Raw genomic sequence first — 15,768 nt, 5'->3', positions numbered from 1 at the left:
ACGCCAACTGAGTCGCTGAATAGGCTTTCGTCGCGGGTTCGTGTCCCCACGATTCCAATTCATTTATCACTTATATAAATTCCTTCGCGACAATTTCCAACGGAGATATACCGAGGAAATGAATTTGATATTAAGCGACATTTGTAGCTTCATGATTGTATAAAATCACGGTGTGATAAAAATTTCATAACAAGAGTTGCGTGAACCAAACGTACCAATGAACTGTCATGGCGGAGGTGGGTCATTGTTTCGAGGTTAGTACACTTTTCCCGCCACGACGGGTAAAAGCAGCACGACATCTCGCAAAAGACTTATACCTCTTGATGGCTCAATGGTTTACGCCAACTGGAGTCGCTGAATAGGCTGTCGCGGTTCGTGTCCCCACGATTCCAATTCATTATCACTTATATAAATCTCCGCGGCGATTCCTCCAACGGAGATATACTGAGGTAGCGTGAATTTCGATATTAAGCGACATTTGTAGCTTCATGATTGTATAAAAATCACGGTGATAAAAAATTTCATAACAAGATTTGCGTGTTCCAAACGTGAACCATTGAACTGTCATGGCGGAGGTGGGTCATTGTCGAGGCTATACACTTTCCCGCTCACGACGGGAAAAAAGCAGCAACGACATCTCGGCAAAGACTTATACCTTTGATGGCTCAATGGTTTACGCCAACTGAGTCGCTGAATAGGCTGTCGCGGGGCAAGTGGTCCCCACGATTCCACCATTTATCACTTATATAAATTCACGCCCTTCGGCGAACAATTCTCCAACGGAGATATACCGAGGTAGCGTGAATTTCGATATTAGTGATAATTTGTAGCTTCATGATTGTATAAAAATCACGGTGTGATAAAAATTTCAGCAACAAGAGCTGCGTGTTCCAAACGTACCAATGAACTGTCATGGCGGAGGTGGGTCATTGTCGAGGCTAGACACTTTCCCCGCCACGATTTCTGGTAAAAGCAGTACGACATCTCGGCAAAAGACTTATACCCCTCTTGATGGCTCAATGGTTTACGCCAACTGAGTCGCTGAATAGGTTTTCGTCGCGGGTTCGTGTTATACACGATTCCAATTCATTTATCACTTATATAAATTCCTTCGCGACAATTCTCCAACGGAGATATACCGAGGTAGCGTGGAATTTGATATTGCTTGACATTTGTAGCTTCATGATTGTATAAAATCACGGTGATGATAAAATTTCATAACAAGAGCTGTGTGTTCCAAACGCCACCAATGAACTGTCATATGGAGGTGGGTCATTGTCGAGGTTATACACTTTCCCCCGCCGACGACGGGTAAAAGCAGTACGACATCTCGGCAAAAGACTTATACCTCCATGATGGCTCAATGGTTTACGTCAACTGAGTCGCTGAATAGGCTTTGTCGCGGTTCGTGTCCCCACGATTCCAATTCATTTATCACTTTATAAATTCACTCTTCGGCGACATATCTCCAACGGAGATATACCGAGGTAGGGGAATTTCGATATTGCGACATTTGTAGTTTCATGAATAGTATAAAAATCACGGTGTGATAAAATTTCATAACAAGAGCTGCGTGTTCCAAACGTACCAATGAACTGTCATGGCGGAGGTGGGTCATTGTCGAGGCTAGTACACTTTATTTGCCACGACGGGTAAAAGCAGTACGACATCTCGGCAAAAGACTTATACTCTCTTTGATGGCTCAATGGTTTACGCCAACTGAGTCGCTGAACAGGCTTTCGTCGGGTTCGTGTCCCCACGATTCCACCATTTATCACTTATATAAATTCCTTCGCGATACCTCCAACGGAGATATACCGAGGTAGCGTGAATTTCGATATTGCGACATTTGTAGCTTCATGATTGTATAAAAATCACGGTGTGATAAAAATTTCATAACAAGAGCTGCGGTTCCAAACGTACCAATGAACTGTCATGGCGGAGGTGGGTCATTGTCGAGGCTAGTACACTTTCCCCGCTCACGACGGGTAAAAAAGCAGAACGACATCTCGGCAAAAGACTTATACTCTCTTGATGGCTCAATGGTTTACGCCAACTGGAGTCGCTGAATAGCTTTTTCGCGGGTTCGTGTCCCGCACGACCCATTCATTTATCACTTATATAAATTCCTTCGGCGCATAATTCTCCAACGGAGATATACCGAGGTAGCTGAATTTCGGTTACGACATTTGTAGCTTCATGACATAAAAATCACGGTGTGATAAAAATTTCATAACAAGAGCTGCGTGTTCCAAACGTACCAATGAACTGTCATGGCGGAGGTGGGTCATTGTCGAGGCTAGTACACTTTCCCCGCTCACGACGGGTAAAAGCAGTACGACATCTCGGCAAAAGACTTATACCTCTTTGATGGCTCAATGGTTTACGCCAACTGAGTCGCTGAATAGGCACATTCGTGTCCTCACGATTCCAATTCATTTATCACTTATATAAATTCCCTTCGGCGACAATTCTCCAACGGAGATATACCGAAAAGCGTGAATTTCTGATATTAAGCGACATTTGTAGCTTCATGATTGTATAAAAATCACGGTGTGATAAAAATTTCATAACAAGAGCTGGCGTGTTCCAAACGCATCAATGAACTGTCATGGCGGAGGTGGGTCATTGTCGAGGCTAGTACACTTTCCCCGCTCACGACGGGTAAAAGCAGTACGACATCTCGGCAAAAGACTTATACCTCTCTTGATGGCTCAATGGTTTACGCCAACTGGAGTCGCTGAATAGGCTTTTCGTCGCGGGTTCGTGTCCCCACGATTCCAATTCATTTATCACTTATATAAATTCTTCGGCGACAATTCTCCAACGGAGATATACCGAGGTAGCGTGAATTTCTCTGATATTGCGACATTTGTAGCTTCATGATTGTATAAAAATCACGGTGTGATAAAAATTTCATAACAAGAGCTGCGTGTTCCAAAACGTACCAATGAACTGTCATGGCGAGGTGGGTCATTGTCGAGGCTAGTACACTTTCCCCGCTCACGACGGGTAAAAGCAGTACGACATCTCGGCAAAAGACTTATACCTCTTGATGGCTCAATGGTTTACGTCAACTGGAGTCGCTGAATAGGCTTTCGTCGCGGTTCGTGTCCCCACGATTCCAATTCATTTATCACTTATATAAATTCCTTCGGCGACAATTCTCCAACGGAGATATACCGAGGTAGCGTGAATTTCGATATTGCCGACATTTGTAGCTTCATGATTGTATAAAAATCACGGTGATAAAAATTTCATAACAAGAGCTGCGTGTTCCAAACGTACCAATGAACTGTCATGGCGGAGGTGGGTCATTGTCGAGGTTAGTACACTTTCCCCGCCACGACGGTAAAAGCAGTACGACATCTCGCAAAAGACTTATACCTCTCTTGATGGCTCAATGGTTTACGCCAACTGGAGTCGCTGAATAGGCTTTCGTCGCGGTTCGTGTCCCCACGATTCCAATTCATTTATCACTTATATAAATTCCCTTCGCGACAATTCTCCAACGGAGATATACCGAGGTAGCGTGAATTTTTCGATATTGCCGACATTTGTAGCTTCATGATTGTATAAAATCACGGTGTGATAAAAATTTCATAACAAGAGCTATTGTGTTCCAAACGTACCAATGAACTGTCATGGCGGAGGTGGTCATTGTCGAGGCTAGTACACTTCCCCGCCACGACGGGTAAAAGCAGTAACGACATATCTCGCAAAAGACTTATACCTCTTTGATGGCTCAATGGTTTACGCCAACTGGAGTCGCTGAATAGGCTTTCGTCGCGGGTTCGTGTCCCCACGATTCCAATTCATTTATCACTTATATAAATTCCCCTCAGCATGACAATTCTCCAACGGAGATATACCGAGGTAGCGTGAATTTCGATATTAAGCGACATTTGTAGCTTCATGATTGTATAAAAATCACGGTGTGATAAAAATTTCATAACAAGAGCTGCGTGGTTCCAAACGCATTTCAATGAACTGTCATGGCGGAGGTGGGTCATTGTCGAGGTTAGTACACTTTCCCCCGCCACGACGGGTAAAAGCAAAACGACATCTCGCAAAAGACTTATACCTCTCTTGATGGCTCAATGGTTTACGCCAACTGGAGTCGCTGAATAGGCTGTCGCTGGTTCTGTGTCCCCACGATTCCAATTCATTTATCACTTATATAAATTCCTTCGGCGACAATTCTCCAACGGAGATATACCGAGGTAGCGTGATTTCGATATTGCTACATTTGTAGCTTCATGATTTATATAAATCACGGTGATAAAAATTTCATAACAAGAGCTGTTCCAAACGTACCAATGAACTGTCATGGCGGAGGTGGGTCATTGTCGAGGTTAGTACACTTTCCCGCCACGACGGTAAAGCAGTACGACATCTCGCAAAAGACTTATACCTCTTGATGGCTCAATGGTTTACGCCAACTGGAGTCGCTGAATAGGTTTCGCGTCGCTGGTTCGTGTCCCCACGATTCCAATTCATTTATCACTTATATAAATTCTTCTTCGCCACAATTCTCCAACGGAGATATACCGAGGTAGCGTGGAATTTCGATATTAAGCGACATTTGTAGCTTCATGATTGTATATAAATCACGGTGTGATAAAAATTTCATAACAAGAGCTGCGTGTTCCAAACGTACCAATGAACTGTCATGGCGGAGGTGGGTCATTGTCGAGGTTATACACTTTCCCCCGCTCACGACGGGTAAAAAAGCAAAACGACATCTCGCAAAAGACTTATACCTTCTTGATGGCTCAATGGTTTACGTCAACTGAGTCGCTGAATAGGTTGTCGCGGGTTCGTGTCCCCACGATTCCATTCATTTATCACTTATATAAATTCCCTTCGCGACAATTCTCCAACGGAGATATACCGAGGTAGCGTGAATTTCGATATTGCGACATTTGTAGCTTCATGATTGTATAAAAATCACGGTGTGATAAAAATTTCATAACAAGAGCTGCGGTTCCAAAACGTACCAATGAACTGTCATGGCGAGGTGGGTCATTGTCGAGGTTAGTACACTTTCCCCACACGACGGGTAAAAGCAGCATGACATCTCGCAAAAGACTTATACTTTCTTTGATGGCTCAATGGTTTACGCCAACTGAGTCGCTGAATAGGTTTTGTCGCGGGTTCGTGTCCCCACGATTCCAATTCATTTATCACTTATATAAATTCCCTTCGGCGACAATTCTCCAACGGAGATATACCGAGGTAGCGTGGAATTTCGATATTGCGACATTTGTAGCTTCATGATTGTATAAAAATCACGGTGTGATAAAAATTTCATAACAAGAGTTGTGTGTTCCAAACGTACCAATGAACTGTCATGGCGGAGGTGGGTCATTGTCGAGGCTAGTACACTTTCCCCGCTCACGACGGGTAAAAGCAGTACGACATCTCGGCAAAGACTTATACCTCTCTGATGGCTCAATGGTTTACGCCAACTGAGTCGCTGAATAGGCTTTCGTCGCGGTTCGTGTCCTCACGATTCCACCATTTATCACTTATATAAATTCCCTTCTTCGGCGACAATTCTCCAACGGAGATATACCGAGGTAGCGTGAATTTCGATATTAAGCGACATTTGTAGTTTTATGATTGTATAAAATCACGGTGATGATAAAATTTCATAACAAGAGCTGCGGTTCCAAACGTACCAATGAACTGTCATGGCGAGGGTGGGTCATTGTCGAGGTTAGTACACTTTCCCCGCTCACGACGGGTAAAAGCAGTACGACATCTCGGCAAAAGACTTATACCTCTTGATGGCTCAATGGTTTACGCCAACTGGAGTCGCTGAATAGGCTTTGTCGCTGGTTCGTGTCCCAACGATTCCAATTCATTTATCACTTATATAAATTTCTTCGGCGACAATTCTCCAACGGAGATATACTGAGGTAGTGGATTTCGATATTAAGCGACATTTGTAGCTTCATGATTGTATATAAATCACGGTGTGATAAAAATTTATAACAAGAGCTGGCGCAGTTCCAAACGTACCAATGAACTGTCATGGCGGAGGTGGGTCATTGTCGAGGCTAGTACACTTTCCCGCCACGACGGGTAAAAGCAGCATTGACATCTCGGCAAAAGACTTATACCTCTTGATGGCTCAATGGTTTACGTCAACTGGAGTCGCTGAATAGGCTTTCGTCGCGGTTCGTGTCCCCACGATTCCACTCATTTATCACTTATATAAATTCCCTTCGGCGACAATTTCCAACGGAGATATACCGAGGTAGTGGAATTTCGATATTAATGACATTTGTAGCTTCATGATTGTATAAAAATCACGGTGTGATAAAAATTTCATAACAAGAGCTGCGTTCCAAACGTACCAATGAACTGTCATGGCGAGGTGGGTCATTGTCGAGGCTAGTGACACTTTCCCCGCCTCACGACGGGTAAAGCAGTACGACATCTCGGCAAAAGACTTATACCTCTCTTGATGGCTCATGGTTTACGCCAACTGGAGTCGCTGAATAGGCTTTGTCGCGGGTTCGTGTCCCCAATGATTCCACCATTTATCACTTATATAAATTCCTTCGCGACAATTCTCCAAACGGAGATATACCGAGGTAGCGTGGATTTCGATATTAAGCGACATTTGTAGCTTCATGATTGTATAAAAAATCACGGTGTGATAAAAATTTCATAACAAGAGCTGCGTGTTCCAAAACGTACCAATGAACTGTCATGGCGGAGTGTGGGTCATTGTCGAGGCTAGTACACTTTCCCCGCTCACGACGGGTAGCAGTACGACATCTCGCAAAAGACTTATACCTCTCTCTTGATGGCTCAATGGTTTACGCCAACTGGAGTCGCTGAATAGGTTGTCGCTGGTTCGTGTCCTCACGATTCCATTCATTTATCACTTATATAAATCTCCCTTCGGCGACAATTCTCCAACGGAGATACCGAGGTAGCGTGGAATTTCGGATATTAAGCGACATTTGTAGCTTCATGATTGTATAAAAATCACGGTGTGATAAAAATTTATAACAAGAGTTGCGGTTCCAAACGTACCAATGAACTGTCATGGCGGAGGTGGGTCATTGTCGAGGCTAGTACACTTTCCCGGGCTCACGACGGGTAAAAGCAGCAATGATATCTCGGCAAAAGACTTATACTCTCTTGATGGCTCAATGGTTTACGCTCAACTGAGTCGCTGAATAGGCTTTCGTCGCGGTTCGTGTCCCCACGATCAATTCATTTATCACTTATATAAATTCCCTTCGGCGACAATTTCAACGGAGATATAATGAGGTAGCGTGAATTTCGATATTGCTTACATTTGTAGCTTCATGATTGTATAAAAATCACGGTGATAAAAATTTCACAACAAGAGCTGCGTTCCAAACGCATCAATGAACTGTCATGGCGGAGGTGGGTCATTGTCGAGGCTAGTACACTTTCCCTGCTCACGACGGTAAAAGCAGTACGACATCTCTGGCAAAAGACTTATTACCTCTCTTTTGATGGCCCAATGGTTTACGCTAACTGGAGTCGCTGAACAGGCTTCGTCGCGTGGTTCGTGTCCCCACGATTCAATTCATTTATCACTTATATAAATTCCTCTTTCATTTGGACATTCTCCAACGGAGATATACCGAGGTAGCGGAATTTATTAAGCGACATTTGTAGCTTCATGATTGTATAAAAATCACGGTGTGATAAAAATTTTCACAACAAGAGCTGCGTGTTCCAAACGCATCAATGAACCGTCATGGCGGGAGGTGGGTCATTGTCGAGGCACACTTTCCCCGCTCACGACGGGTAAAAGCAGTACGACATCTCGGCAAAAGACTTATTACTCTTGATGGCTCAATGGTTTACGCCAACTGAGTCGCTTGAATAGGTTGCCGCTGGTTCGTGTCCCCACGATTCCACCATTTATCACTTATATAAATTCTCGGCGACAATTTCCAACGGAGATATACCGAGGTAGCGTGAATTTTGATATTAAGCGACATTTGTAGCTTCATGATTGTATATAAAATCACGTGTGATAATAATTTCATAACAAGAGCTGCGCGGTTCCAAACGCAACAATGAACTGTCATGGCGGAGGTGGGTCATTGTCGAGGCTAGTACACTTTCCGCCACGACGGGTAAAAGCAGTACGACATCCTCGCAAAAGATTCTATATACCTCTCTTGATGGCTCAATGGTTTACGCTAACTGAGTCGCTGAATAGGCTTGCCGCTGGTTCAGGTCCCCATGATTCCACCATTTATCACTTATATAAATCTCCTTCGGCGACAATTCTCCAACGGAGATATACCGAGGTAGCGTGAATTTCGATATTGCTTTCACATTTGCAGCTTCATGATTGTATATAAATCACGGTGTGATAAAAATTTCATAACAAGAGCTGGGCGTGTTCCAAAACGTACTTCAATGAACTGTCATGGCGGAGGTGGGTCATTGTCGAGGTTAGGGTACACTTTCCCGGCTTCACGACGGGTAAAAGCAGTACGACATCTCGGCAAAAGACTTATTACCTCTCTTGATGGCTCAATGGTTTACGTCAACTGGAGTCGCTGAACAGGCTTTTCATCGGTTCGTGTCCCCACGATTCCACCATTTATCACTTATATAAATTCCTTCGGCTACAATTCTCCAACGGAGATATACCGAGGCAGCGCGAATTTCGACATAAGCGACATTTGTAGCTTCATGATTGCATAAAAATCACGGTGATAAAATTACAACAAGAGCTGCGTTATTCCAAACGTACCAATGAACTGTCATGGCGGAGGTGGGTCATTGTCGAGGCTAGTACACTTCCCCGCTTCACGACGTGGAAAGCAGCACGCACATCTCGCAAAAGACTTACAATTTCTTACGGCTCAATGGCTACGTCAACTGGAGTCGCTGAATAGGTTGTCGTGGTTCGTGTCCACGATTCCAATTCATTTATCACTTATATAAATTCTCTTCGGCGACAATTCTCCAACGGAGATATACGAGGTAGCTGTGGGAATTTCCTCGGTTGCTGCTTGCCATTTGTAGCTTCGATTTTGCTAAAAACCACGTGTGTGATAAAATTTCATAACAAGAGCTGCGTGTTCCAAAACGTACCAATGAATCCGTCATGGCGAGGCGTGGGTCATTGTTTGATATACACTTTTCCCCGCTCACGACGGCAAAAGTAGCACGACATCTCGGCAAAGACTTATACCTCTTTGATGGCTCAATGGTTACGTCAACTGGAGTCGCTGAATAGGCTGTCGTGGGTTCGTGTCCCCACGATTCCAATTCATTTATCATTTACATAAATCCCTTCGGCGACAATTCTCCAACGGAGATATACCTGAGTAAAGGGTGAATTTCTGATATTAAGCGACATTTGTAGTTCATGATTGTATAAAAATCACTGTGATAAAAAATGATAAATTAAGGCAATTAATTAATTTTCCTTTTAGAAATACATGAATATTTAATAAGTGTACTAGCGTATATTTGAGAAGTAAATTTGACGATTAATAGTGGCAACTTATCCGTGGTAACATTGACCATTAATGATCATCGCTAATGAACTGTAACATGGTGTGTTTTACTAGGATTTAAAAAAAAACGTTTATTAGTTACTTTTGTTTATATGTATCTATCTGTCTATCTATCTCTCTATCTATCTATGTATACAAATATATATATATATATATATATATATATATATATATATATATATATATATATATATATATATATATATATATATAATATGCGCTCCATGCTCTAAATTTCTTATAGAAACAGTCAATATGTCTCTTCAAATTGAGACATTCGTTTACGATTTATGTCAATTAACTGCAGAATTTTCTCTGAACGTATTCGTAAAAGAATATAAGTACAAATGAGAAAAAATGGCAATAATGTTTCTAAAAGGAAATAGAAACATACATAATAAAAAATACGGCATTAAAGATTCCCAAAAGAAAACCACCGAATAATTTGTTGATTGTCGCTTATACATATTCTTGTTTTGATTTTAACTATACCGAAATGTATTAATCCGTGTTGTATATGCATGATCATGAAGAGCCTCGATGGCCAAGTCGGTTAGAGCAGCAGCTTCAGACTTCATAGAGGTCAGTGGTGCGGGTTCAAATCCGCAGCCGACCGGTCAGAGAGGCGGATTATGTATGTAATCAACGGATAGGTTTGCTTAAAAAAGCAAATGGATGTGACAGACTAATACACACACAAACAAAGCCACTCCAACATCTCCTAAAAGCATAACAGATACCTCATACGTCTCGAGCTGTCGACCTAACCGCGCAACAACTTCTCGCTGCTGGGAGAAAGGGCGCTGGTGACTGGTATAAGACATGTACGTGCGCTACCGGGGTCTAAGCGATGTCAGGCAGGGCAGCCGCTCGAGACTACGGTCTACCCCAAAGCCAAATCAAAGTCCTTCAAAAGAAGACATCGTGCTGACCCCATACAAAAATGGGAAAAAAAAAGCTCGTTAAAAGAAGAAGAAGAAGAAGTCTATGCATGATCATGTATATATTTATCTTTAAATCATAAATTTCATCTTCATTATTTCCAGCGCTGCATGACCACATTGGTCCCAGCACTTGGTCATCAGCCTAAATTTTATATTCCAGTCCTGTACTTAATTATATAGTAATTTTACATGATACAAGGAATCCAGGTCACTCAGACTAATATTAAATCCATCGATATTTCGCATAACGACTCGGGGAAATTAGAACCATTAAGTCGACAGCGTTAAACTAATGACGAGATAAGTGACTGAGTTACGACAGGTTTTCTCTGTGACCTTGAACTCAGCTCTTCAAGCCCCGAGCCGCCGTCCAATCAGAAATCACATGAACAGAATAATTTGCGGCAATACGTAAATTTATTGGAAACGTCGGTTCTTGTTATAATCACAAACTAAATTCATATATTTGAATTTGATCATGTTAAAAAAAATGTTTTTTCTCGGTGTTTTTACGATGTAAATAGAAAGAAAGAGAGAGCGGGAGAGAGAGAGAGAAGAAAAAAAAAAAACTTGAATAGGAGTTATGCAAACATTTCGCATATACTTATACTTCTGGTATTGTTTGTTGGCAAAACATTATGGTTTTTACTGTTTCTTCTTAATAAATAACTTAACTACCCATCCGTAACCACTCATACTTACTTGACCACGCTAGCTAATCTAACTTTAACCTAACCTTAACCCCAAGCCTCAAATTAAGGCACAGTTAACCACCATTCCCCCCCAACATTTCCCCGACCCTCAACTGGTAAAATAAAGCATCTAACAAGAATTTTTGTTAGAACTTACTCTCTGCAATGGAAAATGAATTATTAAAAATTTCTACTGCTCTATTTTAGCCCCTATCGTTCATGAGTCTGAAGAGGAATAGATAAAAAAATAAAAATGTGCTGGACTGTCCATCATTAACCAGGATAAAGCGGGTCTCCGCCAAGCAGAGAACTAAGCCAATAATTCAGCCACATTTAACGTGGCCATATAAATCAGTGAGGCGAAAATCCTGTAACTCCGGATAGAGAAGCTCTTGGTGCTCAGCAGCGTGTATTACGGCAGGTCTGGTTATGGGGGGAAGAAGGTGAAGACCTTGATGGAGGGATGTCTCTAGGGTGGGGGTAAAGGGGAGGATGTTCCAAGAGTTGTCCCCAAACTTGACTCACAGCTCCGTCTGTGTCTTTGTCTTGATATCTGGGATCAGGTGCGCGTGCGCTGTCAATGACGACTGTTTGTGATGCCAACTTTATCTTTTATTATTTTCTCTCTCCCGGTCTCCGTACTAGCGCCCGCGCGCGCGCGTTTGTGTGTGTGTGTGTGTGTGTGTGTGTGTGTGTGTGTGTGTGTGTGTGTGTGTAAAGTAAACGGCCGAGAGTGCATGTGATGTCCGTGACATTGCATTTATGACGTCAGCTTATCCTACATTTCACTCTCTCTTTTTTGTCTTTGTTTATGATGGATATGATAATCCTGATTTCTTTTCGACTTTTCCCCACTTCTATGATCGCTCTCCTTTTTCTTCTCTTCAACAAAGAACGAGAGAAACGATCCTTTTAAAACCCCGTCATACCCATTTCTTTTTCAGCTTGTCGCCTAGGATAGGTCACAAGAAACACGGGAAAGAAATATTGCCCTCCATTATTTTTCTTTGAATCCGCAAAAAGAACATATTTGCTATGATGAACGACTTAATGGTTCCTGATCTTTTGGGAAAGGTGTATTAATATGCACGTTTGTTGATGCTATATATATATATATATATATATATATATATATATGTATATATATATATATATGTATATATATATATATATATATATATATATATATATATATATATATATATATATATATATATATATGTATATATATATATATACTATATATATATATATATATATATATATATATATATATATATATATATATATATATATATGTATATTATATGTCTATGTATGTATATATTAAAGTGGTGAAGCAAGAAAGGGGTTGGGATGTTCGCAAAAGATCAGGAAAAGACTTGGATTGCCTAAGGGAACCAAAAGGGGAATGCCTGAAAGGATTGCTGAGCCAACTCTCCTTAACTGTTGTGAAGTGTGGATTTTGGACGGATTTGATAAATGAAAGGCTGATACTGCTGCGATGAACTGTAGAAATATTAAAAAAAAGGTTAATGGACGTGAGAGGAGAAATCTGAATATTTGAGATAATTCGGATAAGTGAAAATAGAGAATTATAGGCCCGTAAAAAGTCTATAATTCTAATACTGGAAAGGAAGGACCCTTATATTTAGGAAGCGAGAGAAGTTATGGACGACAGCGGGCGAATGGTATAATGCGTATAAGACGTTCGTTGCTCTGCTTTCACAACTTCTGTGTGTTATGTTTGAAGCTGTGAATGTTAAGGAAGCTTTACTGCACAGATGGTTCATCCACGATTTGTAGTTAAATATATATATATATATATATATATATATATATATATATATATATATATATATATACTATATATAATCTATATATATATATATATATATATATATATATATATATATATATATATAATATATATATATATATATTCTGTGAATATAATCATGATACTTGCAGTAATCCCTTTGTAATATTTTCTCTGCCAAACACCTGACCTTGCTTTTCTGTGACAGCCGAGGAATTCCTATGGACTTGACATCCTGCCCGGACATTTTCATACCTAATCTCTCTCTCTCTCTCTCTCTCTCTCTCTCTCTCTCTCTCTCTCTCTCTCTCTCTCTCTCAGCGAATTTTACAAGCGCACAAAAAACGCAAATCATCCTAAAGTTTTCGAATGAATTTCCTAAGCTTCATTGTTCAAGCAAAATGCTTAATAATGCTGATGACGATAACGAAAATGATGATAATAACAATAATGGTAAACTTGGTCGACTGAAAACTGTATAGAAAATGTACAAAATCTGACTACATTTTCTGCGTAGTTGTAGCGTCATAACGAATTAGCTTCAAATACATTAGGAATATTGACGCTGATGGCGACCGCACACTACTGTATAAAATGCTACTGTGTGGGTAAAAAGTGAATATTCTTTCACTAAAGAAAAATGCTAATAACAATATCATTGTTATGAATAAGCAACAGCACCAGTAATCATATAACTTCTAAAATAATGACAATCTGGTTTTCAGGGACGCATAACCACATATGAAAAATTGCTAAGTTTGGAAAACTGTGGGTCAGTTATGAGTGTGATTCTAAGATTGTCCTATAAAGATGGAAAAGGGGAAAAAACAAGGTTATAGAAAAAGCTAGGGAATGGAAAAGAAGATGGAAAAGTGGGATAGAGAGAGAAGAAAGTGGTTGAGGAGAAGATAAAGGCAGTACGTTAATAACCAAAGAGCAACGTAAAAACTCTTCGGTTCCGAGAAAAACCGAAAAATAGAATGAATGTAATAAAACCAAGGAAAGAATAGGTTTAAAATTGTGATGGCTAAAATAAGTCGCACGAAAAATAACCAAATCTCATAATAGGTGTGAACTCAGAAGAAGGGTGCCAAAAGTTAATTAAGTGGAGAACGCTGCTAATCTGAAAAAGAATCTTCATTAAAGGGAGAAATTTCAATATTTTACCTCCTTATTTATATGATGAGCATAAAATATATATAAAAAAAAAAGGACTAGAGGCCATTTATTTTCTTAAAACCGCTCTAAATATTGCACGGCTGAAGATATGCTTGAAAACGATAGCCTATAGGTAAAATGGGTGATATATCATTAACAAAATAAAATGAAATATTAGTTAGGTGTTGTTATAGGTAAAAAAGGTCACTCAATCAACGAAGAAAAGTAAAAAAAAAAAAAAAATCGAGGAAAATAAAGTGATTAACTGTACTTCCAATATGGTTAATATGTACAATAGTCTATGTGAATGGTTATTCTCACACTTTCCTTACTTTTAATAATTCTTTCAGTAAACGCGTCCAGAGGGTGATAATGCTTATTGAAAACTCGCCCCATCAAACAAAAACGCCCACCCACCCACACATGCGCGCGCGCACACACAGAATTAAAATTCAGAACTTTCAAGCCGTCCTTCACTCACTCAAATCAGGAAAACAAAATAAACAAAAACTTTAGAGAATAAAAAAAAAATGAAAACAAATTTCTGGCACCGGGTGGCCACGTGGCCTAGGCCGCAAAACGAATCAGACTTTTATAGGCCTTAATGACAATGGGGCGAGACGGTGGGCGGGGAAGGGGTAGGGGGTGGTTGAACTGAGCCCCTAATAACCAAGTAACCGTTAAATGACCTTCAAGGACACTGCTGCCTCATTCCTATATAACTTCCGGCTGATTACGTGATGAAATTTTTTATTTTATTATTTATTTGTTTAGGGGGGTTTATATTTTTGCGTTATTTTCGATTTATCATTAATTAAGAACGGAATCTTCCTTTTCTTATATATTCATCTTAAAACAAAATTATTACGTGTCTTCCGAATAATAATGTTATATTTTCTTACCTGCAGCTATTATGACTACCACCAACAGCAACAACAGTAATGGTAACATTTTTGGAAGTCAGAGGGATACAGTAATATCGGCGATAAGCATTTAAAAGACAATGAGTCCTTTTGCAAATATCAACCATTCCTTTCCAAAGACATACTTTGTATATGCTTCGTTGATTTGATACAATGATACTTAACGGCTATGTATATGAATAACAAACAACTGGAGAGCTCGGAAAGCGAGAAGGAATAAGAAAGTCATTGCCCCCAGTTTCTAATATGGCAGTTGGCTTAAATTCCTCTAGCAAAAAGTTTTTCTCCCTTAAAAACACTAAACAGCAGATGCCATACGCCTTATGTACAGGCAGGGAAATACTATGAAACAGGAGCAGAATGAAAAAAAAAAAATGTGATTTTCTATAACGGAGAGAACCGATCAAGTCCTTTTTGGATCTTAACACTTCAAAGACTCAAGTCCGGAAGCAAACATTTTACGAAGGGTCACGACAATCGATCTTGAAACTGGAGGGCGCTTCATGCTATGTATACGAATGATTAACTCGAGTAAAATTACGTGTTCTTTTAAACAGTAAAATATCGTCCTCTGGTATCGTTACATTGCACTTAACTCGTCCCAAGTATTGTGCTCTCTCTCTCTCTCTCTCTCTCTCTATCAAGGAAATAATTCGTAATTACCTTAAAAATAGGAATATGTATGGTATTTTT

Source organism: Macrobrachium rosenbergii, chromosome 12 (genome assembly GCF_040412425.1).
Source record: "Macrobrachium rosenbergii isolate ZJJX-2024 chromosome 12, ASM4041242v1, whole genome shotgun sequence".
Taxonomy (NCBI): Eukaryota; Metazoa; Arthropoda; class Malacostraca; order Decapoda; family Palaemonidae; genus Macrobrachium; species Macrobrachium rosenbergii.
Note: the sequence above shows the minus strand (reverse complement) of the source record.